Source organism: Scylla paramamosain, chromosome 20 (assembly GCF_035594125.1).
Source record: "Scylla paramamosain isolate STU-SP2022 chromosome 20, ASM3559412v1, whole genome shotgun sequence".
Classification (NCBI taxonomy): Eukaryota; Metazoa; Arthropoda; class Malacostraca; order Decapoda; family Portunidae; genus Scylla; species Scylla paramamosain.
The window spans coordinates 20,906,495-20,933,960 of NC_087170.1; the positions used below are offsets into that span (position 1 = coordinate 20,906,495).

A 27,466-nucleotide genomic window follows, 5' to 3' on the forward strand; every position below is an offset into this window, starting at 1 on the left:
GGAGGGGGAGGGAGGGATGGGCTACGGTTCGATTCCCCCAGATAGAAGGATGTCTGACGTTCCCTGTGTCTCTGTCGCTGCCTGTTTTTCTGTTACGTGCTTTTTGTGTGTGTGTCTTTTTGTGTTTTCCATATTTTAGTTTTTAATGCGTTTAATGTAAGAGTTTTTTGTTGAACCATGCTAGTTATTGAAATTCTGGCGTGTGTTTTATATCTTACGGTTAAAATTCTCTCTCTCTCTCTCTCTCTCTCTCTCTCTCTCTCTCTCTCTCTCCTCTACGCGTATGTAAATAATTCGGCCATATATAAATGAGTGTGTACGTACATGCAATATCGACATCACATTTATATTTATCTTTTTCACCTTGTGTTCCATCACGTTTATTTTTTATTTGTTCCTCATCATCCCGGATAACAAGGTGAAAGTAGGCATTCTCGCGGATTAGTTTTCTCTCTCTCTCTCTCTCTCTCTCTCTCTCTCTCTCTCTCTCTCTCTCTCTCTCTCTCTCTCTCTAATTTTGTGTTCTACGTTCAATCACTTCCATTTCCTGTCTTTGTTTATCTCCACGTCCTTCTCTCTCCTTCTCTTCCCCGTTGTTCCTCCCTGCAGTTCACTCTTCCTTGCTCCCTTATTCTCTCAGCTCGTCTCCGTGAAGGTACATTAAATTTCCATTGCGACACGAAAATTTAATTCTCATATAAACTAGTGCCACAGGACAGGAGAAAATGAGAGAGAGAGAGAGAGAGAGAGAGAGAGAGAGAGAGAGAGAGAGAGAGAGAGAGAGAGAGAGAGAGAGAGAGAGAGAGAGAGAGAGAGAGAGAGAGAGAGAGAGAGAGAGAGAGAGAGAGAGAGAGAGAGAGAGAGAGAGAGAGAGAGAGAGAGAGAGAGAGAGAGAGAGAGAGAGAGAGAGAGAGAGAGAGAGAGAGAGAGAGAGAGAGAGAGAGAGAGAGAGAGAGAGAGAGAGAGAGAGAGAGAGAGAGAGAGAGAGAGAGAGAGAGAGAGAGAGAGAGAGAGAGAGAGAGAGAGAGAGAGAGAGAGAGAGAGAGAGAGAGAGAGAGAGAGAGAGAGAGAGAGAGAGAGAGAGAGAGAGAGAGAGAGAGAGAGAGAGAGAGAGAGAGAGAGAGAGAGAGAGAGAGAGAGAGAGAGAGAGAGAGAGAGAATTAACTGATATGGATTTTGTAATATATGCAATGTATATAATTCATGAAAATAAATTTGTTGTAACGGAATACAATGATAATTATATTGTGGGAAGGAATTTAGAAAATTTGGTAAGATTGCAAGAGGGGGATGAAAATGATGAAATATTTTGAGAAAATATTTGCTGTGACAAATATGAGAATATGAAAATGTTACACGATGAAGATAAGTATCACAGAATATTCAAGAAATTATTAAAGGAGAATCACGAAGCAGAGGGAATTGAAAGAGCTAAGTATGCACGAGATAGAAGAAAATGTGTAACTTAAAGGTATCAGAGCTTAAAATTACAGCATTAATGTCTTGAGAACTCCTAGATTTTGCTCAGAGAGATCATCCATGGGAGACTGAGGTCATGGCGGAACTTCAATGGCTCGAGAGAAGCCGGACTCACGCAGAAGACAAAACGAGAAGTTGAGAGACTTGGTAGGGGTCCAAGGGTCCCAAGATATCCGGACTCACTGCTCCTTCAGCGAAAAGCGTGCAAGGAAGTGAAGGAAGACGCAAGGCTTTGAAGAAGGAAGGAGACGCTTGTCCCGGAGAAGGGAAGCTGGCTCTCCGTGCTCAGGGACGAGTGTAAAGGAAGGAAGACAGACGAAAGAACGCTTAGTTGTAAGTGATAGCCAGATGAGGTGAAAGTTTGTGTCTTTTTGTGAGAGAGAGAGAGAGAGAGAGAGAGAGAGAGAGAGAGAGAGAGAGAGAGAGAGAGAGAGAGAGAGAGAGAGAGAGAGAGAGAGAGAGAGAGAGAGAGAGAGAGGAATAGGACACACGTTAATGAATTTATTTTTTATTATTCATATTTAGGTAGCTCGTGTGCGTGTGTGCGCGCGTGTGTGTGTGTGTTGTTTTCTATGGGCAATGAATAATTAAGCATCTTCTTGTGATCTTTCACGTTTTATAATGAGGGAATTTTAGATTAGTTTGTATGAACCGCGACACAGAAAATGGTCCTCGAAAGAAAGAAAACGTATACTTGCAAAGATAACTCGTGTAATAATAATGGCACTAGAATACGTAAGAAACAAAGATGGAGAGAGAAAAAAAAATATAATACTTGGCTTTTCTTTTCCTGATGATGGAACATGTGATTGAAATAAGAAACAATAAGTGATGCACATATTTGCTTCTCTTCCTCTCACATTTCACAGTGGTTCGCGTCCTACATCACCATTACACTCTTGGGAACAGTTTAGCAGGTGATATAAGAAGGCAAGATGCGGCCTTTTCTCACCTCGCAGGAACACACGATCATCTTTCTCAGTCCCCATAAAGAAACAACTCTCTCTCTCTCTCTCTCTCTCTCTCTCTCTCTCTCTCTCTCTCTCTCTCTCTCTCTCTCTCTCTCTCTCTCTCTCTCTCTCTCCCCAATCAGAAGCAAGCATGTAGGCAGTCGTCCAATCAGAAACGAGGAATCGCAGAGCTTGGAGTTAGCTGAATCTGAGTCAGTGTCACTGAATCTGGAAGCACGAGTGAAGGCGCATATCAGGGGGGTAGGACCTACTGGCACCCAGTGACTCTACAGACAAAATGAAAACCCAGGATTCAGAGAATACTAAGATGCACGGCGTGTGTGTGGTGGAGGCCGGCGGCGCCCTAGACACCAAGCCGCTCAAGGTGAAAGTTTCGGTGCAGAAGCTCGGGTGGTGGTGGCGATGGCTGCCACGACCCTCCTACAAGAAGGTGGCGGCCTTTCACTTCCACTGGGAGGAGATCTTCCACACCCGGCAGACCTACACCTCCCTGCAGGCAGACATGGACATGGCCCGCCTGCTGAAGGCGAAAAGCAGGTCAGGCGATGCCCTGGTAAAGATGGTCATGACCCACAGCTACGGGAAGGTTGTCGCCATTACAACGGTGACGGACTTCCTGCGGCGCCTGGCGAAGGGACAGCCAGACGGGTTTGTTTTACAACTGAGCATGGCCAATGAGAACACACAGGCGCCTGAAGAACAACACACACAAGACAAGAGTGAAAGCATGGAAGGGCAAGGAAAGGTAGAGGCCGAGGCTCCCTGGGTTGGAAAGACCTGCAAGTGCCCGCACTGCGTGCTGCCATTCTGGGAGCTGCTGCGGGCCTGGGAGCCCTTGCCAGTGAAGCCGCCCACCGCGATGGACACGTACGTAAACATCCTGGCGACGGAATGCACTGTGCTGAAGAAGGAAGCGAATGTGATGCTGGAAGAGAAACGGAGCTGCGCGTCAGAGCTGGCTGCCCTTAAGGCTGAAATGGATCGTATGGAGCGTGAGCTGGACCGCGCTGAGGCCTCTTGGGCCAATGTGGTTATGGAAGAAAGTGAAGAACAGACAAGTGTACAGCTGGAAGGAACGGAAGAGGGTTATTTCGGCTACAGGAATGAAGAGCTTTGGACGGAACTGCTGGATATCATCAGCGAAGAGGAAGAGAACAAGACCCTCGAGGAGCACTTGATTCTGGATGAAACAGAGGAAGAATGGAACATGAAAGAGTGCGAGGAGAAGGGAGGCAGTGACGGAGGGAATCAGGCGGAAAGTGAAGAGCAAAGTGAGGAACAGGTAGGAAAACAGTCCAACCCCAGCAGGCTCCGCACGTTGCTCCGTTGCATGTTGCTATCATCAAACACAGCAAGCTGGATCGTCCGCCGCCTTTTATCACTACTACTAATTTTCACGTGTCTCCTTCTGTCCTTCGCCTTACTCTTGCATTTCACCCTCCTTTCTCTCGCTGCTGCGGCGCCACAACCTCCCGTCTGAGGCATCAATTGAAAACAAAATATAAAAGAAGAAAATTGAAAAAATCAAATAAAAATAAAGAAAAATGAGAAAATACAAAAGAAAAAAAATCTAGTTGTAAGTTTAGTGTAGAGAGCAAAATAGAGTAAAAGTAAAATACAAAAGGAAATAAAAAAAAACAAATGAAAAAAAAAATATACAATAAGAAAATACAAAAAAAAAGTTATAGTTGTAAGTTTAGTGTAGAAAGTAAAACAAGAAAATAAATAAAAACAAATAAAAATACAAAACAAGAAAGGTTTACGAACACGAGACTCGAAGAAGAAAAATGAACGCAATCGAGACGCCGAAACGTTTACGAACACGAAACTCGCTAAAAATGAACGCAATCGAGACGCCGAAACGTTTACGAGCACAGGACTCGGAGAAGAAAATGAACGCAATCGTGACGCTAAGACGTTGAAAAACACAGACTCGCAGGCAGAGTGATCACAATTGAGACGCAAAAATGTTATGTATAAATAGAGAGAGAGAGAGAGAGAGAGAGAGAGAGAGAGAGAGAGAGAGAGAGAGAGAGAGAGAGAGAGAGAGAGAGAGAATGTTTGGAGAATAAGATAACACACACACACACACACACACACACACAAGGAAAATGAAGCTTTTAATTTAAAATATAGATATGTTTATTTTATTTATTTTTTTCTTATCTAATATACAGTTCCTTAAGTTTCCGTTATTCTTCTGTATGTTTTTTTGTTGTCACACGCAAAAGAAAGAAAGAAAGATAGAAAGAAAGACAAAGAAAAAACATCTTTATATATATATATATATATATATCTTTCCTTCGCTTCATTGTCTTCACTTTCACTTTGTCACATATTCTTTATATAATTACTTTTATAACTTTTCTGTTGATAGAAAATATTATACATTCTTCTACAATTAATATAACAATAGGTGTTACACAGGACAAGCCACACAATACGTAGGTTGCATTGTATTCAGGTCACTGTGCACACAAGTCATCCAACACACCGGCCTTTCAGTACACAGCTCACACAATACACAAATGACCCTCTAAATGGGTAACAAAATATGCTTCAGCCAGTAAACACGATTTCTTCTTGTAAAAAAAAAAAAAATAATAATAATAATAGTAATAATAAAATAAATAAATAAAAATCACCAGTGCACAAGTTGGCAATCAGGTCACTCATTCAGATTATCTAATACAAATATCATTCAATGTAAAAGTCACTAACAATCGATCACTCAGAGTTACTCGGGGATTTGTTGAATTTATAGAAGCACGACGGGCCGTCTCCTGATGCGCCGTGCGGCAACTCCTCCTCGTAGGGCCTCATTCCCTGTTCCTGCAGGTCTTTGCGAACCTGTGAGTGAGCAAGACGGTAGTAAGACATTGTGACTTGAAAGAGGGTGACCTTCCCAGCATAAAGGTAAAACTTGTCTTTGGGGAACAGCTCGCGTGGGCACTTAGAACAATAAATGCTGGTTATATCAGGAATTCCAGTCGGGAACTCAGTCACCCAAAGGGGAAAAGTGATAGAGATAAATGGAAATAGAATAAAAGAAAAAAATAGACAAAATATATAGATAAAGTAAATAAGAATGAATAAATTAATAGAATAAAGTAAGAAAAGTGAAAACCTCTACTTTTTTTAAGCATTTCACATTCCCGTTCACAATCCACAAACTAATGCTGGACAATCTCAGTCCTTTCCCACCAAACCGTCAAAAGACTAAACTGCAACTGCAAAGTCACCCTGGGTTTTGAGTTTCTTTGCATTTCTTCGTTGGTGTTGATGGGAAAAGCAGCATCACTAAGCACTACATTTTAAAGGATATAATCTCTTGCGTTATTGCATTCTGGCAGATATACGAGCGCACCATTCTTTTAACCAGCGTCGTAAGGAATGGCTATTGTTTTAACCCCTTGCTTTAATCATAGTCTGGTAGATATACGTGCACACCACCCTCTTAACCAGCCTCTTATTACGGATGGTTCTTGTTTCAATCTCACCCACCTACTTTATCACGTTCTGGTAGATGTACATTCACAGTACATTCACACTGTTGTTTTAACCAGCCTCTTACAAGCGATTTTTATTGTTTTAGCTCGATTTTTATTGTTTTAGCTCACCCACCTGCTCTGCCTCTCTCATTACCCGGAGAAGGTTCTGCCCCGCCAGCTTTCTGAGGTCTTCCATGGACCAAGTAGGGTCTCCTAGAAGCTCTGCGAACAGTTGTGGGTATCCGGAAACGTCCCCCAGTCCCTCCGGCAGCCTGAAATAAGAGTTTTGATGGTAGTGTGAAGGAATAGCTAGTAATGTCTCTTAATGTATTCCTCTAATGTAAAATTTTTGATTGAGTTTTGGAAAGTCGATCTTTTTCGTAGTAGGAGTAGTAGTAGTAGTAGTAGTAGTAGTAGTGGTAGTGGTAGTATTAGTGACTGCTGAAGAGTTAGGGCAAATAACAAATCGCGTGCTTAGTACCTCATTAACTTCCACGATGGCTTACAATGTACGAGTTGTAATTAACATTGATGAGACGTGAAAATTAAGCGACCAGTAAATCATTCTCTTACTTTCCCCGGGTGAGGAACTGTCTGTCACTAATGACGAGCCAAGTTTAATTGCTCTCCAGTTTATATGTTGATTAACTGAGGAAACCAGTACAGGGAGTGATTAAATTTTTGGCCTGACTGAAAATTACGTATAGAGATTCGTTCTGTTTGATTGGATCTCTCTCTCTCTCTCTCTCTCTCTCTCTCTCTCTCTCTCTCTCTCTCTCTCTCTCTCTCTCTCTCTCTCTCTCTCTCTCTCTCTCTCTCTCTCTCTCTCTCTCTCTCTCTCTCTCTCCTACACTCACATATTAATGCCATCGAAGTCTGCTCCAATGCCCACGTGGTCGACACCCGCCACTTTCCGAACGTGGTTGATGTGCTCTGTGGACAAAGACACATAATTACCTTCGTCACTGAACACTGCATGGGTCAATAAATACTGCCTGAACTCGGACACTTTCATGAGGAACGGCTGCTGTGATACACTTAGACAATTCACAGGGCTATACTGGGTTATTTGCAGATACATAGGAACATTAGAAGATAAGGGAAGCTGCAAGAAGCCATCAGGCCTACATGTGGGAGTCCCTGTACCGTGACATTGCTCTTGGACTCCTGAGAAATACTGGTTATGTATTCTCAGAGGCTTTTTCTAACTTTTTTTTTTTTTAGCTTAACTGTACAAGACGCAATATCACATCATCTGCATGCATAAACACACATTTCAAGTCTCGGATTGAATATGATACGGAAGAAATAATGCGTGACTCTATTCTAGGTCACGTAGATGTACAGGTGTGGCTTTTGTGTTTTGTGTTGTAAGTGTGTCCCTAGTGAGACGCCTACAAGCACTCGAACATTCCTCAGGGCAGCAGTAATCAGTGCAAATGCTTTCTAATGGGACAAAAGCTACACAGTTAACGAGCTTATGGTCATTATTTTTAACTTTTCAACCGGAATCTATATAGGAGTATGCCCTGCTATTTTCTATTATTATTAAGAAGGAAATATCAGGGCACTGTTTGCTCCTATGGAATTTTTGTTTGTTGAAGCAGCTAGATATGGTGGATCATTCTATTTTCTTATCAGAGCGACAGAAAAAAGGAAATATTAAAACAATGCTGAAATAAAATATTGCAAAACTCGTAGCATCATGCCATCATGCAGACGAAACTGATTATTTTTCAGTGCATGATTTAGTTACACAGGTTAAAATACAATTCCCAGCTATGGAGAACAAAACGTGCTCCTAACGCTGCAATGTGGACACTAAAGTAAGCCATAACAACAGTCGACAGTCAAATTAACTGGGGATGTTTCCAGTTCAATATATGTTTTTACATACTTTTCTGCACAAATGTTACACGAGGACACTAGGGTCAGGACTTTTTAAAACGCTGTATGGAATATTTTTTGCAGGTGAAAAAAATATAGTTTATTTGAATGCAATTGTATGTGTTCATAAATGAGCCGTTCTTCTGAAGGCTGCCATTCACTCAAACTACTGAACCTTTGTTTAGGAAACTTACTGAAATTTGATGTTGCCTCGTGACTCAACAATTTATTTTACAACAAAACAATTGCACTGGATGCTGCAGGTAATTGGTACAGGTACATCTTTTAAAAGCTGTATATTGAATGTCTATTAAATGTACACCGGAACACAATACTAAGGTTTTAATACCGAGGAATGGAGAATTAAAGTGTATATATCCACTTAAGCATATGTAATGGTACACAGAAATGAAGGGTTTACGTAACTTCTCACAAGCACCACACTGAGATAACGTCACCAATAACTGTTCATCATTGGCTGCTTTTAAATTGCCATTAACCAATCCGGTTCACCCAATAACCTAATGTCACCTCAAGCTGGGCACACACACACACACACACACACACACACACACCTTCCTGATGGTTAGCCAGATAGGATTACTCAATACTAGCATCCCATTGACGGTCTTACCTATAACGTCACTGATTGTTGCTTTATTGCTGCAGGTTAGGAAGTAATTGTAGAAGCTGACCATGACCACGCCGCCTCTCTCCGCCTTGCCGGTCCGAGAATAACAGAAAAGGAATATGTTATTGACTAAGCATTTAACGTGACGAGTGATTGAGAGAAAGAGAATTGATATATGGAATTATCTAACACACACACACACACACACACGCACAGCAGAAAATAATGACGGCTCAAGGTGGATAATTTTCATTTCACAGTACGTCAGCATACTCTTGCTTGGTGGCCTTCCCCTATTACGAGGAAGAGGAATAAAAGGAAGGGGAGGAGAGAGAGGAGGAAACATTGGAAGATTGGATTTTGGATAGAATAATACCCAAACATCCACCACTGTAGGGTCATTCACAACTGCAAATTCAGCCAAAAAATCTACTGCATCAATTAACGATTCTGTGACTTCAATGATATACGAGTATTTCTCCATGCACTGGTGGAACGCTAACAACATCGGTGTTCCCCAGCGCTTGCCCGTTCAATTACTAACCAACGCTGCTTTGTCTCGCTGATCAGACCCAAAAGCGGTGCATTCAGCGTAGCATGGTCGTTACAGGAGGGGAAGGGAAGAGAAAAAGAGGAAAATTGAATTAAAGTTTTATAAAAAGAAGGAAATGAAAGGACAAAACAATACCATTAGTGATCCTTTTAACTGTGCGTGTCTCCGCCACTCACCACTTCTCGAAGGATGTCGTCGGGCACGTTCCTTGGGTTTTTACAGATGGCGTAGACGGAGGAGTGACTGAAGATAACAGGGGCGCGGGACACTTGCAGCGCCTCCCGCATGGTGGCCTGGGACACGTGGGACAGATCCACCAGCAGCCCAAGCCGGTTCATCTCCCGCACCACAGTCTGCGGCGCGGAGGGGGAATGAGAGCGAGGCAGGCAGAGCAACATTTGCACAGATAGACTTGGAGTGGAATGTGTGTTGTTTTAATTAGACGTCACACTGAGAAGATCCTGCTTGATTGAGTTATAGTTGGTAATTTAACTAAGGACTAGTTGGGAGAGAGAGAGAGAGAGAGAGAGAGAGAGAGAGAGAGAGAGAGAGAGAGAGAGAGAGAGAGAGAGAGAGAGAGAGAGAGAGAGAGAGAGAGAGAGAGAGAGAGAGAGAGAATTATTTTGAAAGACGAACACTGGGATAACAATGCCTTCCATCTTCTTACTTCTCAGAAATTTTACAACCCGAACCTCACACTTCCCTTCACACTTCTGCTCGACTAGTTTATCCAGCCCCCCTCCGTTCATTCACTCAGCCCATCTCGTGTCTCACCCGCCCCATGAATGTTTCCCTACCATTTGAAGCTCAAGTCCTCGTAGGGCAGATAAACTATAGCATTAATATAGTGTAGAGAGGAGTATTTCCTATTATACCAGCCAGGGACGATGCTTGTGGAAAATTACCCGTTCTATGTACCAAGTGGTGGGGACAGCAAGGTCTTTGATGGGGATAAGATCTACCTCCCGCGTGTGTGCAAAGAGTAGCGGGAGTGGAAGGGTGACGAGGCTATGAGAGTATTACCTTTTAGATTGGGTTATTAGGTGAAGAAAGTGTCCTGAAAACTTCCGTCCTCATGCTATGGAAGAAGAGGAGGCGGGAGGGAATAGTTAAGGAAAGTGCTGTACATGGAAGGTGAAAATAACGAAGGAAAGAGTAAAGAAAAAAGTTAATTAGCCAGAAGAGAGAGAGAAAAAAGCGTAGGGGAAGAAGAGAGTGAGTCGCCTCCCACCTTGCCGAAGCGTGTGAGTCCCCGCGGGGAGTCTGGGTCTTCCTCATCAGTTTCCCGGGCGCGTGCACACTCTGCCCTGGGAAAAGAAGGTCGTGTTGGGCGGTCGCCGAGGACACAGAAAAACGAAGGTGGTCTTATTTAGGAAGCCATTGTTGATGCAGGTGAAGGAATTTATCAGGCACAAAGAAGCAGCCGGATTAATAAGACGATGCTCTTTTTCAAGGAGTGTGGCAAAAGCATAACGTGAAGGGCGGGACGAAAAAGGGCGGCTCAATTTGCTTCTCTCATAGCGTTAATTATTAGAAGAGTTTTAAAATCCGTTGGCCAGTTGGGTTCCGGATGTGTCTGTTCTGAAATAGTTCAAGTCGTAGGAAGGAAGAAAACCAAAAACAGGCACAGAGTTTCGGAATTTGCCAGTGAAACGGAACGAGAATATTGGTTAACTGTTGTACAAGTAACGTGGACACCCAGCTGGTGGGATAGAGTGGATATTGAATGTATCGTATGACAAAGGACTTCACTTATATGAGCACAACAACCTCAGAGAGACGCTTTACACTTAATGGCACAGGTGTGGAAGAGACGCTCACCATGGGGTGCTGCAGGTGTGGGTGAGGGTGAGGTAGCGCACACCGAGGTCTCGTAGCGCCCTCAGCACGCCCAGGGAGTTCTGAATGGCGTGCCGCCCTCCACCCCGATAAGGCTGGCGATGCGCCCCTCCTTGAAGGCCGCCTCCACCTCTGGGAAGATTATTAAAGCGCATAAGAACAAAAAAATAAGGGGAATCTGCATGAAGCCAGTAGATCTAGACGTGACGTATGCTCTTGTTTGGCCAAGCTTACCGTCGGCAGAGGTGGCGAGGCGCAGGTCCTCCGGGTACTGCTCGATGAGCCTCTTGATGAGGTCAATCTGCTCTATAGTGAGCTGCACGGCGTTCAGCCGCTGCGCCTCACACGGCACGTAGCTCACCCAGAACTGCCGGTCAAGGAAACGTGAGTCGTTATCTGCCTTGCCTTGTAATTGTCATCAAACTATTCATACTCCCTTTGCAGTGATTTATTGTCAAGTGAACGCGTTCCTCGTCTGTCCAGTTAACTCTGTGTATCGTTGTATCCCCCCCACTGGCAACTAAGGCTTAAATTAGACAACATTAACAAAGTAATTTCAGTCATTACCCAATACGTTCTTTTAGAAGTTCTGTCCTTCCTCCTTCCGTCTCTCGAACTCACCTGTGCCCCCACCATACCCTCTCGGAGGCGAGGCAGGTCAGTGTGGGACCACGAGGATCTGGACCAGGGTCGAAGCTTCTTCAGCTCGGCTGTGAAGTTGAAACTGTGCAGTTTGTTGTGCATGAACTTGCGTATGTTCCAAGGGAGGTCGTTGTGTCTGGAGGGAGGAGGGAGGAAAGGGTCAAGGGGAGGAAGGAAGATAACAAAAGTTAGAGAAGGTGCAGGGTTGTGATAAGCTGAAGTATAAAGGAGGATGTAGGCTTCTGTGCAAGATGATGAAAGATACACTTCAAAGTAACAAGTTATAATACGAGTACGCCGTTATATGAATCTGCCTGAAGAAAAAAAGATTACGATTATAACATTGAAGCTGGCAAGGAGAGTCAGAACTAATGGGAACTGGCCGCGAGGAAAAACACAGAGATGAAGGGAAGAACGGAGGACAGGAAAAATGGAGAGACGCCGCTTTGATATTGTCCTTCACTCGTCCCGCGAGACTTTATTGCTGTTGAGGCTGCACGGGTGTTGAGCTCGGTCTTGTTCTCTGCCATTCTTTTCCCGCTTCATATTAGTTCTCTCAGAGTGATTATCGTAGCTGCGGTGACTGCTATAGCGGTCATTATCAGTGAAGCCATTAGTGAAGTGCGGTCAGGCCTCATTTAGATTATGCTGTGCAGTTCTGGTCTCCATATTACAGGAAGGATATAGGGCTGTTAGAAGCAGTACAAAGAAGAATAACTAAAAGGATACAGGGGTTGAGGAGTATTCCTTACGAAACGAGATTGAAGCTTTTAAATTTACATCCCTTAGAGAGGGATGGGTTAAGAGGGGATCTGATAGAGGTCTAAGTGCTATAGGGTATATGGGGTTATGTAAGTAAAATTCTTAGAATCAGTAAACGGGATAGAACAAGAAATAAGGGATTTAAACAATGAAGGAATTGGCTCTCAAATATTGGTAGATAAATGTAATGGACTCAGTAATCAGGTTGTTAATACTGTCATTTGAAAGCTTTAAAAGACAGACAAATTTATGGATGGAAATAAGTGAAAATACGTAGGTAGCTATGCTTCATACAGGGACTACTACGTGTAGGCCTGATGGCTCCTTGCAGCTTCCCTTATTTTCTTATGTTTCTTATGTTTTTTATGTTGTCATCGTCACTGTCTTCTTCGTTGTCCTTCTTCTTTTCCTAATTATCCTAATCATAGAAATGTAGACTAGGGAATTGTAGTAGGAGGTCATCAGGAATTCATTAGTGAAGTTTAAAATGCCTTTTTAATCAGAGAACTAAGTAAAGTTAATAACATTTCGTTTTACCGTTACTAAGATTAACTTCATTTACAATTTAGAGTTATGAGAATAACTAGATGAGAATGATCATTGTGGAATAAGTGTTATCAGTAAGTGCAAGTCAAGCGTTTACTCTGACACGGTGTGAGAGCCTGGCAGTACGAAGACAGACAAGAGATAGAAAGAAAATCCAAGAAAGCTCCACCTAAACAGTCAGAAATATTGGGATTAAAAAAACACATCTGGTCGGGTTACTTATGGGGAGGAAAGAGAGACCCAGTTGTCGACTTACGAAATTAGTATTTAGAAATCAATAGACACGAGTATGGTGACTTTTATGAAGGCAAGCCGATGTGGTTCCGATATTAGGGTAAAGTATTGCAATATCTTTTATGATTTGCACTACATACCCTCTAAACGTTTACGCAATACTTAATAGCAAAATTATTCTCAAAAAAAAAAAATCCCTTTGTTAAGTCACCTGGAGAGGGAACCATAAAATTTATTGTCCCAAGTCAGGCTGTCCCTCGGATCACGCCGCGAGGTGTCATCATACCTGCTCCAACTTTCTTTATTTTAACTTTGCACCATTCGCAGTGTTTAATTTGACTTTCAATCTGTGGAACATCTCACCTCCTTCATACCTCACCTTTGATGTCCACTGAAGACCGGTTGCCTAGGTTACCAACAACAGGTCTTTTCCTACTCTCCCTCTTTCCACCCTCATTTTCAAACCCAAGCTGGCAACACCCATCCTAACAGACCGAAATTCAAGCCGTAACAAAAGTGCAGTCCGTCAGTACACACCCATCGAAGAGCGGGGAGTCCTTTAGCAGCGTCCTGGCAGAGGCGAGGCGCTGGTGGTGGGTGGCACCGGGGTCAACGCGAAGAGCAAGCGGCACTCCAACACCCACGCCTGCCGCCGCTCCGAGCACCAGCACGACGCACACCCACGCTCGAGTCCGCGTCCCGACCCCACACTCTGGAAAAGACAGTAAGCTACACACACACACACACACACACACACACACACACACACACACGCCTCAGTGACTCTGTATCTCTACTTCTTTGTTTCAGTACTCTATTTGCTCTGTCGGTACCAGTGTGCATGTCTGCTTTCCTCTCTCTCTCTCTCTCTCTCTCTCTCTCTCTCTCTCTCTGTCTCTCTCTCTGTCTCTCTCTCTGTCTCTCTGTCTCTGCCAGGTAGACTGATCACAATATCCCACAGCCTGTATCCAGACGTATTATTGTTTACATACATATCTCCGTCTGTTCATGGTTTCTCTCCTCCCCCTCTGCTTCTCTCCGCTCTTCCATATTTCCTCCACGCTTCCTTCCTCACGTGTCCACTATTGGTTCATGTCCTCATCACTTACCTGAATGAAGGACTTTCTCATTTTTATAACCTGTCTTTTTTTTTTTTGTGGTAAGGGAAGAGAGGAAATAATATAATGTAATTTAATAGTGTTTTCTCTTTCGATATGTTTAGGTACCTACCAATATAGACACGTTATTCTGTTGCTTTATCCTCTTTGTGTTTTTTTTTTTTTTTGTTGCTCTTGACGAGGAAAATTTCAATGCATAGAGTCGAAAACATTGCTTGTCATGGAAAGTAAATCATGACAAAGCTTTTAAATCCTGTTGCATGGAATTTAAACTTGCGTAGAGCGAAAAGGAAAACAAGGGGACATTATTCTCTCTCTCTCTCTCTCTCTCTCTCTCTCTCTCTCTCTCTCTCTCTCTCTCTCTCTCTCTCTCTCTCCACGGTATCACTTTATAGGTATAGGAAAAGTCTTGTATATGTAGTGCATATAATAATTTCATGGATATTGTGTGTGTGTGTGTGTGTGTGTGTGTGTGTGTGTGTGTAAAAGCATTTTGTCTTCAAAGTTAGTGTTTTCCCTGCCGCTCTTCACCCTGGTTGTTGATGAGAAGAATCTGCATAATATTTTGATCTTGTCTCCTCCTCCTCCTCCTCCTCTTTGCCTCCTCTTTTTTTATCGTATGTTTTCTTCCTTAGTCCTGGCGCTCACCTTTCTCCTCCACCTCTCCCTCTTTCCTCACGCGACTCCTCCTTCCCTTTCTTTCTTCGTCGACGCTTTCGTCTTTGTAAACTTTTTTTTCCGTCACGATTTCGACTTTTCTTCTTTGTTGTTTTTTTTTCTTCCTCCATCTCTTCTTCCTTCTCCTCTTCCTCGTTTTCTTTTCCTCTCACTTTTCTACATTCTTTTCTTTCCCTTCTGTCTTTTCCATGTCCACTTTCTCGTCACCGTCTTCATGAACGTCATTTTTCCAACCACCAGGTCACTTCACTTCATATGTTTTTTTTTTTTTTTTTTTTTTGTATTCGACATAAGACTTAGTTCCTCCCTGTGATCTTGTGGCAGATTCTTTTACATAATTTTTTTTTTCGGGTGCTTGAGAAGATTACAAATTTTCATATCTAGTTTCAGTTTCGTTTAAGGGAACTTTTCAAATCAATCTCTCTCTCTCTCTCTCTCTCTCTCTCTCTCTCTCTCTCTCTCTCTCTCTCTCTCTCTCTCTCTCTCTCTCTCTCTCTCTCTCTCTCCTTCCTTTGCATCACTTTTGCTCTTTGCCTTTCTCCTTTCGGTGTATTCCCTCCGCATGTCGTGTCCCTTCGCCTCTCCCCTTCCATCTAAACTGTTTTTCTTTGCTTTCTTTCTCTCGCACTTACTTTCTATCCCATTCCTCGACCCACACGTATCCTTTCACTTCTCCGAACTGAGCCTCGTTCCGTCTTGCTTTCATACGATATCAAGTTGTTTTCTTTGTCTTTCTCAACTCTTTATTGATTCTTTTCGACGCCTTGTCTTCTGTATCTTGTTGCCTTTCCTAGAGAGAAAGAGATAAATAAAAGAGAAAAAAAGAAAAGGAAAAGAATAGGGAGCATCAAGAGAGGTCCTTGTGTCCTCGCTTCTCATTCTGGCAAATTTTTCTCTCCTTGCCAATATCTGTTCCCCTTCCTTGGCTCTCCACATGCCAGACGCGTCAAAGGAAGTGAGGGAGAGGAGGGAGGGATGAAGGAGTGTGGGAAGATGTACTCGTGAGTGAGTCATCATCGCAACTCAATTGTAAACTTTGTCCTTCTCCCGACGAAGCTTTTATTGCCAATCAAGGCTCGTGTCTCCTCGGCAGCAGGGACGTAGCTTCTCTTAAAACCTGACAGATTGTTTGGCCGCCGCTGTCAGACCCTCGCCAGTGTGATAAACTTTCGATAGGAGACTCTGCTTTTTCCACTGGGCGAAAATATTCCACGATGCAACAAGACCTTCAACACAGTCTGAGTCTTTGTAGCATGTACTCGTATCTTTATGAGACACGTAATTATATGACTTTTCAAGGCTTGAACAACATACTTCACTTTAAGAATGTACATTTTAACAATAACCTCTGCGGTAACTAAATTTTCTCCGCAAATTTGATGTTTACGCAGCTTATTATATGTCTCCTACGAAGTTCTTGGTGTTCGTTTGGAGAATACTTTAAGAGATTATACCAAACTATATTTTTTTGTTTTCCAAGCTAGTTTAATTCTTTACATATTTTCTACAATAGCTCTTATATTCTTTCTGTTTTACTTTATTTATCTATTTATTAATTCATTTGCCTTTGAAGCTTCAATATTTGTAGATTTCATTCTAGGCTCAGGTAGCAGACCTGTACCCTTATAATTCTTGCAGGCTTGAAATGTCACACCTTCAGACAGTCGTGGTGCAGCATGAGTGTTCAAGTGACGCTTGTACAGACACTAACCTGCGACTGTTGGCAACATGTGTGGCCAGAACTAATATATTGAAACTGTCCCCGTATAAAATGGTAAATAAATAAAACCGATAAAATAAGTAAAGAAAAAAACACCCACATTGCCGTACCCTAAAACAAACCGGAGAGTCTGGAGGGATGGCAGCTTTAGTTCTGAGTTTTCTTGATACTCTTGTTGTTGTTGTTGCTGTTGTCGTTGTTTAATAATAATGGATGTACCAGTTACCAGTACAACAGCAACACGAGCATTAACAACGACAACAGCAGCAGCAGTAGTAGTTTTAATCAATAGTCGTCGGTTCATCAATAGTCATCGGTTCACCTCTATGCACTCTACCAGACTCGTACTTTTAACTCCAGGCAGAGGAACGAGGCAAACATCGGCCGTAGACTTTTCAGGCTCGCTTACAGTTGCTCTCGGACGCTCATGCAAAAGTTTCCTTTATACTACTTTTAACCTCTCTCTCTCTCTCTCTCTCTCTCTCTCTCTCTCTCTCTCTCTCTCTCTCTCTCTCTCTCTCTCTCTCTCTCTCTCTCTCTCTCTCTCTCTCTCTCTGAGTATATCCAGTTGTAATGGGAACTTGTCTGTCGATGGGAAGTTGTCGATGAAATAGGGAACGAAAAACCTATCCTAATTGTAGCTCCGGTTACCTTCCAGAGACAGTCCTGAACTACTCACTCGCCCCTTCCTCACTCATCCACCTTACTCATTACCTTCCTAACTCGTGTCTTTTCAGGTCGTATTCACAGTCTTTCCAAAGTTAACGTTTCTTCTCATTATGCTAAAGACATTGCCTCCCCCACCTCGCCACTGTTCCCATTTCTAACAGTCCCTTCCCTCTTGACTCCCTGGCTCTCTCTCTTCCTGATTTCCAAATGCTGCACCTCCTCCATTACCAAACCGTTGTGTTCCTCAGAATTCAGAGTAAAGGGGAAGCAGATAACTGGAAGAGGTGCCATTTGTGAAATCATTTGCTGTGTTCTTTTACGTGGGGCTTGATTGTGTGGTGAAATTGTTGCTGGGGACAAATGACACAGCTCTTGTGGTACTGGAAGAGTGGGGAGTAAAAAGAAGAAAAACTGTGATGGAATGTTGGATCTGTCTATCTATCAGTCTATCTATCTATTTATCTATCTATCTATCTGTCTCTAAGTGTGATTAATAGGGCTTCTTTCAGTATTTGCCCCTTAAAGAAAGATAGTCAGATAATTGAGGGCATGAGAGGTTAAACTGTTACCTTCTACTTGTTTTTACTCAGATGTTCACAAGTCACCCTGAAGTAGAAGGGAAAAAGAACAAAAAATATCTGCATAACTAAGAGTGATAGATGAAAAGATAGATAACTTAAGAGAACCAGTGGGCGAGGACGTGATCGGACACGAGATCGAAGCGTTCCTCCCGTTGTGAAGAGTGTCAGGGAGTAGTTGATGTATATTGCTGAAAATACTCAATAGCTTCGGGTAGCGTTTAATTTGTGGGAACAGGTTAATGTGGTTCTTATTTTTCAGAAAGGGGAGAGAGAAGTGAAATGTCAAATAACCGTCCTATCAGTATGGTATCAGTTATTGGCAAAATGCTAGAGTCTATTATAGCGAAAAGAATACTTGAGCAATTAGTTGGGGGAGGATTAATTAATGATTCCTTGCATGGCTTCAGGAAGGGCTTGTGCTGGCAGAAGGATCTTTTGCCTGTCTGCAAGAGGGTGTCTGATGTGGCGAATACTGACGATTATGATGTAATTCTCTCTCTCTCTCTCTCTCTCTCTCTCTCTCTCTCTCTCTCTCTCTCTCTCTCTCTCTCTCTCTCTCTCACCTTTACGCTTGCCGGCCCTGCAATCTTGGTCGTGTTTGCCTCCGGTGCTCGCCTTCCCGTGCCGCCCCGAGCAGCCGTTGGTCAGTCTGGACACGCCCTTCTTCTGAGGATGCGCCGAACAATCAGTTGCCGGAAAGTTGAAAGAAATGCAAAAGTCAGAAATTAATTTAGTGATCAAAGAAATAATACCAGTTACTCTTTGTATGGAAAAGAGACTAAACAAAGAAGAAAAGATTATTTGATTGTTGTTGTTGTGTGTGTGTGTGTGTGTGTGTGTGTGTGTGACGTAATGTGAAATATTCGTATATTACATATTTGTGTTATCTGTGTGACTATGGTGTAAATTTACAAAATATAGGCACAGAAGGGGAGGGGGAGGAAAGGGGTGGCGATATGTTGCTACACAAACATCCATCTGACTGTCTGTCTCTTTGTATATATGTATGTATGAATGTATGTGTGTATGTATGCACTTATGTATGTATTTATGCATGTATGTATGTATATATGTATGTATTAATGCATGCATGTACTATGTATGCAAAACAGAATTAACCTATCTCAAACATCAATGAATTCCAGCAATGGGAAAAACAGATAACCCAATTAAACGCTTCACCACACAGGAAGTATTTACACATCATGAGGCTAATGGTTTTTCGAGTTGTTCTTTCAGCAAGACTCCCCACTGTTTCATCACCGTCTACATTACACTGTCAAAGCTTTTAATATTTCCCCATCCACTCATTCTCCGTAATCCTTTCCTCTTAATGCAAAGTTTCTCTATCTGTACATCTTTATTTTTATCCATAATTCATTACTGCCATCAGCATGCACACACCTCGAATATTCCATCCTCACCACACTTTCCGGACATCGTGAATCTTAACCCTTCCCGCAACTGTCAGGTCTTTTCTGTTCCTCCCCCCTCGTTTCTTCACCACCGCAAGTCCTCCCGTCATGAATCAACAGCAGTTCGCAATTCATTCTGCTTGCTTCTCCCGGTATTACAGAGTGAGCCACATGGACCACATACTGTCACAGGCATGGTCTCTCCAACAGCCTCAAAGTCCAGTATTGCTCCATCTGACGCTGCTGTGTATGCAATATTGACTTTGTGCGTGCGAACTCTCCCGTCAGTTTATATGCCTGTCTCTCGCTCCCCGCGGCGGACAGACGGAAACAGAGAAGAGCGAGGAGGTTATATACAAATAATACAAATGGATAGAGAGAGAGAGAGGGATAAAGCGAGAGAGAGAGAGGCCAACACTCACCCACACCCACCCACTTACTCAAGTACACATATCCACACACACACACACGCGCAGGTCAAAATGCTCTTAAATTTACGCTTCACAAAAGAGTTTAGGGAAGAAAAGGAGGATAAGGAAAACGTGGAGATGGACATTAAAAGTTTGAGGGTGGGGAAGGCGAAGGGAGTGTGATAGTTAGGGGGTGGGGGGCGAACGTGAAGCCCTTAACGCGAGTGAAATTGGTGCCGAAGTTGTACGGTGATGGAGGGCCAGAGGATCCGTTGGTGCGTGTAATGAGTCCCAAAAAATCCATTGCAGAGAGAGAGAGAGAGAGAGAGAGAGAGAGAGAGAGAGAGAGAGAGAGAGAGAGAGAGAGAGAGAGAGAGAGAGAGAGAGAGAGAGAGAACAAGACCAACACAAACAATTACAAACAAAAAAAGAGGAAAAGAAAAAACTGACTTCGTGGCCACTGTGAAAATCAACAAACGTTTCTTAGCCCTTCCCGCATTACCAGCTCTTTCCTCTCCCCTTTCCCATTCTTCTCCCTTCCACGTCTCTTTACTTCCTCCGCTTCAAGCTCATTCCCAGGTAATGGACTCGTCAGGTGAGCGAGACACCTGCTCGTACAGGTTGTTTCGAGTTGTTTCCCACCCAGAATACATCACTGCCAGCTTGGGGAATAAGGAATTAAGTATGGGAGAAAAGAATTCCACTTGTTGTTGAACGCTCACATTCAGAAACTCAGTCTTTTTTTCTCTCTTCTGTCCGTTGTTTCATTTCTCTCTTTCATTCTCTTCGCTATGACAGATAACAATTAATCTTTTCACATCAGCACTCTCCCTTCTTTCCTATCTCTTTTTTAATCCACCCCCAAACTTATTTCTTTTCCTCCTTGCTCACTCTGCTTTTACCTTTTTCTTCCTCCCTCCCTCCCTCGCTAATTCCCTCCATCCTTCATTCCTTACTGGATTTTTTTTTCCTTCTTGCTGAATCCATCCCTTTCCTGACCCTTATTCACCTGTTCCCTCCTCTTCCACTCTATCTTTCCCTCTTTCACAGACTACATGATGAATGAACACTGTAATGGATTGACCTCTCCCCGTGATTGTTGCACAGAGGAGAGGAAGAGTACAGGAAGAGAGGAAGTGGTGAGAGAAAGGGGAAGAGGGAGAAGGGAAGTGAGAGGTCTGAGTGGTAGACTAATTGACTACTTGACTCTCGGAATAAACAGTTTTCTTATTCTGTCAGTTCCCGCTAACACCTACCTTTTCTTTTCGTTTTCTTTGGGTACTCTTTAGCTTGATTTTCTTTGTTCTTCCCTTCCTTCCCTGCTGCTGCTACCTTATTCACCTCTTCTCGTCCTCTTTACACTCCCTATTTTGGTTACTAAACGGTTTTCAGATTTACCTTTTGACGAGAAAACTTCAACACTTTATATAAAAATATGAGTAACGCAGCGGTTGCCTTGTATGTTGCACGACGATAAAATGAGTTACGATATTGTTTATTACGTACTGATCCTGTTTGTCGTCGTCCTCGCTCTCCTTCTGATCCTTCTCCTTCTCCTTCCTATCTTCTTCCCACTCGTCCTCCTCGTCCCCTCCTTCTTGTCCAAGACAAGCACTGTTCTTGTCTTCCCTCCCCGCGGACTAACGAAAGCACGGCCGACATGCAACACAAAGCCTGGATTAGAGGTATTGTCTAGCGGTGACGGTGCGGCTGCCGGAGAGGGATGGAGGAGGAGGAGGAGGAGGAGGAGGAGGAGGGGAGGGGGAAGAAGGAGAAGGAGGGGGAGGAGGAAGAGAAGGAGGAGGTAATTACGGTGGAGGTGGAGGAGAAGGAGAAGCAGTAGCTAGTGTTTATGGCGCTGCTTGGAATGGAGAGAAAGACGGAGACAGGAAGGGAGATTGAGGGGATGAAGGGAAAATACGAGTATTCGTGCCTCACTTGGCAAGTCAGACAGACATATGTGGAAACGATTGACGAATCTTCTCCTGTCGTTGAAGATAAAAAGTGGGGAGCGGCAGGACAGACGCTTGGTGGAAGTGACAGGTGATAACGGAAGGAGATGAGACTTTTCACGATATGAAGTATAACAGTTATACTTTACAGGAAATAACTTTGAAAATTGAGTTTTATAATAGTTAAAAAGAGGATGAAAGCAGTTCGGTGCATGGACTTCTGCTGCAGCGTGCAATCACTGTAATGGATATTATACGATGGAACAGACGTTCAGTGGAACAGATCGTTGCTGGAACAGACAGCTGGAGGAACACAGCTGGTGGAAGAAGCAGCGAGCTCTGGGACGGGCGGGAAGATAAACGGGCTTCACAAACTTCCCGACAGACCTAATTCCACTTTTAAACTCTCGAGTCGCGGGATTCGGTGTTGGTTTTGGGAGTTACAGAGTAAACTAGGGATTTTATTTTCCTCTTGACGAGTGAAGATGGAAGAGGAAGGCTACTGTTTCGAGAAGGATGAGGAAGAAGAGGTAGAGAACCGACTACTGTTAAAAAAAAAAAAAAAAAACTATAATGAATGGGAAGGAGAAAAAACAGATATCCGAGGAAAAGTTACGATTTTCTGACAGGAAATTTGGGTGGATTAAAAGAACAGGAAACTAGAGCAGGTTAAAAGATTAGAAATATTACTAAAATTAACAACGATGAGCAGTGCAGACTTACAGAACAAACTAAAACCATGAATGAGGTCAACTAATAATAAATCTAGAGGGTGCGGGAGAGGAAATAGGAGTCGAATGAACCACAGGAGAGAAAGCCTGAGAGGAGAAGTAAAGGGGTCAAAGGGAGTAAAGGTGGGAGGGAATTATAGTGCAAGACTCACCGAGAAGTTGCCGTAGCCGAGGTGGTCGCAGGAACACTGGCAGCGGAGGATGTGCTCCTGGATATCAGTGGGCAGATCCTCAAGACTCCTGCTGAGCCTCCGCGATCCAGATGCGACCTGCTCGTATACACACTTGTGCTGGGGATTAAGCCCTCCAACAGGCAACACACACACACACACACACACACACACTCTCACGCAAGCATACACACACACACACACACACACACACATTCCGAGCATTAGTAAGTTGTGCTGTAACTCAAACAACTTAGGCCGTTTTTGACGAGACTCATTTAGCCGCAAGTTGGCAAACAAAGACCAGCTTGGCGCGCGCTGAACGTCGAGGCCGTTGAATACAAATTAAAACTTTTGTTAAGAGGATTGTGTGTGTGTGTGTGTGTGTGTGTGTGTGTGTGTGCGCCGCTTACCAAACACAGTGGTTCCTCCCTCCTGATGGGCGTCGATTCCTGCTCTACCACACCTTCAGCTGGCGATAAGCTGCGAGAGGTGCTGAGTTTGTCAGCAATGAGGAAGTCATCTGCGGGGCGTGCCAGGTCAGGAGATCCCGAGAAGAACCCAAAGGAGAAATCCGCCTCCTCCAAGTCCCGCGTGTCCTCCAGCAAGCGCAGACATGTTGTGCGGGTGTCGGTGACGTCAGGACGCGAATATCGTATCCCAGGTCTCGCCTCTATGAGTTCTTGAGTATCCTGAGCATCGTCTTTACAGCCCAGTGTAGCAACGCTCACTCTGGCCGTCACCTTCGCGCCGCTCAGCTCTGGCAGGGCGTGCAGCGAGCCCTCCAGACTCATGGTGAGGTGTGGCGCGGAGAGTAAGATACTACATTGCTCGCTTCACGACTCAGGGAATCTAAATTAGCGTAGGTGAGGCTCAGATGTGTGAAGTACGAGCCCTCCTGGTGTGGTGAGGAGCACCTTGCAGCACTACTCTTGTGAAGTGAAGTGAAACATTGTGAGCAGCGAGGGACGACCAGTAGGTTTGTAAAATGGAAGAGCCCCTCCGGTGTTCTTTATTTATTATTAAAGAAAAAACTACGTCACTTTGAAACCAGGAGTCCTCCCTCTCTTTATAATTATTTCTTGTTTTATATTCGAGTGAGGAAACTTTTACGCCTCACAAAATTACATCCTGTCCTCATGAGATGTGCGTGGAGCGGTCCTTTGCTTGTATTAAGACACCTTGCCTCGCTTTAACCACTAGTCCTGTGTGCTGCATGGCTGGGGGTGGTGGTGGTGGCGGCAGTGCTGGTTGGGTGAGTCGCCGTGGCTGTAGAGGGGAAAAAAGATTCGTTGACGTATAGGTAGAAGGGGGATGGGGGAGGAGAATGGAATAGGAAAGGAAGAATAGAGAGAGAGAGAGATAGAGAGATAGAGAGATAGAGAGATAGATAGATAGATAGATAGAGAGAGAGAGATATGAAATGAAAAAAAAAAAGTATAGAAAAGATAAACGAGCTACTGGGAATAAATAGAAGTTGGTCATACACTTTTAGTACACACACACACACACACACACGCACAACAATAATGTGAATATTCTAGTTCATCTGCACGAGTCAACATATAAAGTATTCTCACCCACTAGACGCTTAAATTGGCCTGGTTTCCTCCCTGACAGTCGTAATACCGCCCCTCTCACCCGCCTCTCCCCCAACACGTCCCCGCACGCTGTGTCCACCCGCCTCGCCTCTGCCGCACACCCCTCGCTATTTTTGGACCGTCAGGGGAACTCGGGACGGCCAGTTTGTGTTTTGGAAAATAACTAATACTCATATATTTTGGTGAAATTTAAGCTTTAACATCTGTGGCGGATGTGGCAGGGAGGTGGCGGTGATCCTTTGCTAAAAATGGGAATTGAGGATTTGCCGGCGCTAAAATAACTTTGCAGTATTGAAAAACGTTGATTTTACCCATCATGTGTGGCGAGACCCGGCTGCACAATATGTAGATCAAACACTCTCTCTCTCTCTCTCTCTCTCTCTCTCTCTCTCTCTCTCTCTCTCTCTCTCTCTCTCTCGGCTTCAAAATTCGTAAAGACCCGAGATTGGAATCGAGTCGCATTATATTGCCCCGCCAGCTCTGTGCCCGTGCTATGCGGTACGTAGAAAAACAATATTTGCCAGGCGTCGCATATCGTCGAGGCATTTCCCCGCGGACCGCTGACGAGGAGGCGACGAAAGGTAGGCAGGAGTCGGTGTGCTTTTCCTTGGAATGAAGTTTGTGCGGCAGAGTGCTACAGTTTGGGATTTGTTCTCGCGAGGGCAAATATTTACACTGCCGGAAGAGAGAGAGAGAGAGAGAGAGAGAGAGAGAGAGAGAGAGAGAGAGAGAGAGAGAGAGTGGTGGAGTAGGTGTCATGAAGGAACAGCCTCACACTGCATCTGAACTGTAACATTTCTGCAAATTTCATCTCTCAGGCAGCGATTTCTCTCTATCTCTGTTTGTTTGCCTGTCTCTGTTTCATTTCTCCCTTCCTCCCCCCCTCCCCCCTCTCTCTCTCTCTCTCTCTCTCTCTCTCTCTCTCTCTCTCACACACACACACACACACACACACACACAGCTATCTTTCCCTCCTGGGGGGGATCACCACCCTGACGCACGCCTCGCCCCGCGCTCCCCAGTGGCCGAGAGAATAATCGAACAATAACAAACTTTGGTCTGTTCTTACTGACAGGACGAAGGCAAGGTTGTCAGAGAAAATAAAGGAGTATCGATAGGCTCTCCTTCACGCACACAGAGAGAGAGAGAGAGAGAGAGAGAGAGTAATTTTTTCATATACTAATTGACTTTTTCCTTTCTTCTCATTCTTCTTATTTATCTTCTCTTCCTTTCCATCTGCTCCTTCTTCTCCAGGCACAGGCGCGCACAAAGTTAATTATAACGTTGCTCATGAAGGGGCACAAACTGAGATGACTTTCAGGGAGGGCCGCGCAGACAGGTGTGACAAAAGTGGGCCCGATTAAGACAAGTTTGGTGAGTGAATAAGTTAGGGCGAAATGAGGGTCAGCGGCGAGGGAAACAAGGGTGGAGGAAGTCAGCTGAGGACAGGTGGTGACTAGGGAGGTGGGGGTCAAAGGGAGTGGGAGGGGGGAGTAAGGTTAGGTGGGAGGTGGAGGTCAAGGTGGTGGTAAGGAGAGAAAAAACTGAAATTAAAGTTTTTCTGGTGCTCTTGTTCCTGACGGAGTATTATCTCGCTCACACACACACACACGCACACACACGCACACACCCGTTGAGGAAAAGTCTCAATATTTGTTGGCACGAATAATCTTTTTAAATTTATCATTGCACGATTTCTTTACACATCTATACTCCCATTTTCTTGTTCTGTTTATCCTTCCTTGCTTACCTGCCTACCTGCTTCCGTTTCCTCCGTGACAATTAACCATCCTGCTCACCTGCATTAATATTACATGAACTGTCCTTCAGTTAAAAATATCGACTATAAATTTTAACATCTTTTGCTAAAACGGCATTCATGAAGTTTGTTTGGTGTTCTGTTAAAAGTCCAAGTTCTCTTCCTCAGTAATGGAAGCAAAGAGGGGAACTCATTCATTTGGTGCATCCTGTATTGCTTTTGTTTTGTGCATTCGTTAGTAACTAGTGATCACGTTTCTCCATTTTTAAATCTTGATCTCTTTGTCTTAAAATGCAAATGCGTCTCTCTCTCTCTCTCTCTCTCTCTCTCTCTCTCTCTCTCTCTCTCTCTCTCTCTCTCTCTCTCTCCATTTTTCGCATTTCCCCTCAGCACAAAACAGGCAGAAGAATAAAAACTTACCCAGTGCATCCTTCCGCTCATAACGCTTACTCCTCGGGGCTGCGGATCACCCTCTTCCTTCCCTCGGACTTTATGTAAATACCCGGCAATATTATACATTCCCCTTTTACGTTAAATATTCACTTCCTCTTCCGCTTTCTTTGAGTCTCCCTTCCCGTACCGCGGCATGATGAAGAGTCCCATTTTCTTTGAGCGTAATCGTGAAGTATGATAAACTGCGCAAACGTGTGTCGCATTAGGCCGATATTTGTAGTGGAGGGGAAGGGAAGGGAGGATAGATACTAGTAGTACAGTCATTCCTCGTTTAAATGCTGATTATGTGGTGTGTTGGTGTGACTTGTAGCGATAGGGAGACGTGGCGTTCAATGGTTGCAGTGCTCTGAAATAACACGCAGGTGACTCTAGTATCTGTTTCCACAATGCACCAATAGTTATTCACAGTAACGATTGGCTGGGCTAAAGTGCGCTGCCGTCATTGTTATTGCCGTTATTATAGAAATGTTCCGATCCATTGTCAGTCTCCAGCCCAACAAAAACATGTAGGGCCGTCAGATTTAAGTAAGTCAAATCAGTGAATATAACAAGGGCTATGTCAGTAAAGGGTTGTTCGGCGGATGTTTTACCCGTGAATACTGAGTTTTGTGTATGTTCGTTATGGGAGGAGGAGGAGGAGGAGGAGGAGGACAATATGGTGGAGGAAGAAGGGATAGGAGGAGTGTGAGGAGGCGAGGCGGAACAAGAATAAGAACAAGAACAATATTAGTAAAAGCAACGATGACAATTCAGACTGCACTGACGACAACGAGGAAAAGAAGAAGAAAATTATGACCAACGATGATGATGATGATGATTATTATGATAAATTGAAGAAAAACGGGGGGAAAAAAAAAGATGAAGGGAAGGAATCGACGAGGAAAGAAAGGAAGGCGAAGCAAGAAAAAGAAAAGAAAATGAAGAAAATGAAAAAAATACAAGGAAGAGGAAGCTGAAAAAAAGAGAAAACGAAATAAAAAAAAAAGAAAGAAAAGAAGTAATAGTCAAGATGTAGTGAAGTAATTGCCAAGATGTACTGAAGTGTTATGTGGCGTGTTCCAATGGCCGCAGGTTATGTTGTGACAAGTTTTTATCCTCGATGTTGCTAAAGTTTTGTGCCGCTGGACGTTAGTGTGCGTGTCCCAGAGCATTTTTTGTTTAATCGCTCTCTCTC

At 43.8% G+C, this 27,466-nt stretch overlaps 1 protein-coding gene and 1 pseudogene across 6 annotated transcripts in view; one reads left to right on the forward strand and one right to left on the reverse strand.

Annotated features, from left to right (window-relative positions):
* The window catches only part of LOC135110613 (uncharacterized), a 169,109-nt gene that overhangs the window by 23,539 nt on the left and 118,104 nt on the right, over positions 1-27,466 (forward strand). The gene's annotated exons all lie outside the window — the stretch shown is intronic.
* The window catches only part of LOC135110607 (dipeptidase 1-like), a 46,199-nt pseudogene continuing 23,316 nt past the window's right edge, over positions 4,584-27,466 (reverse strand).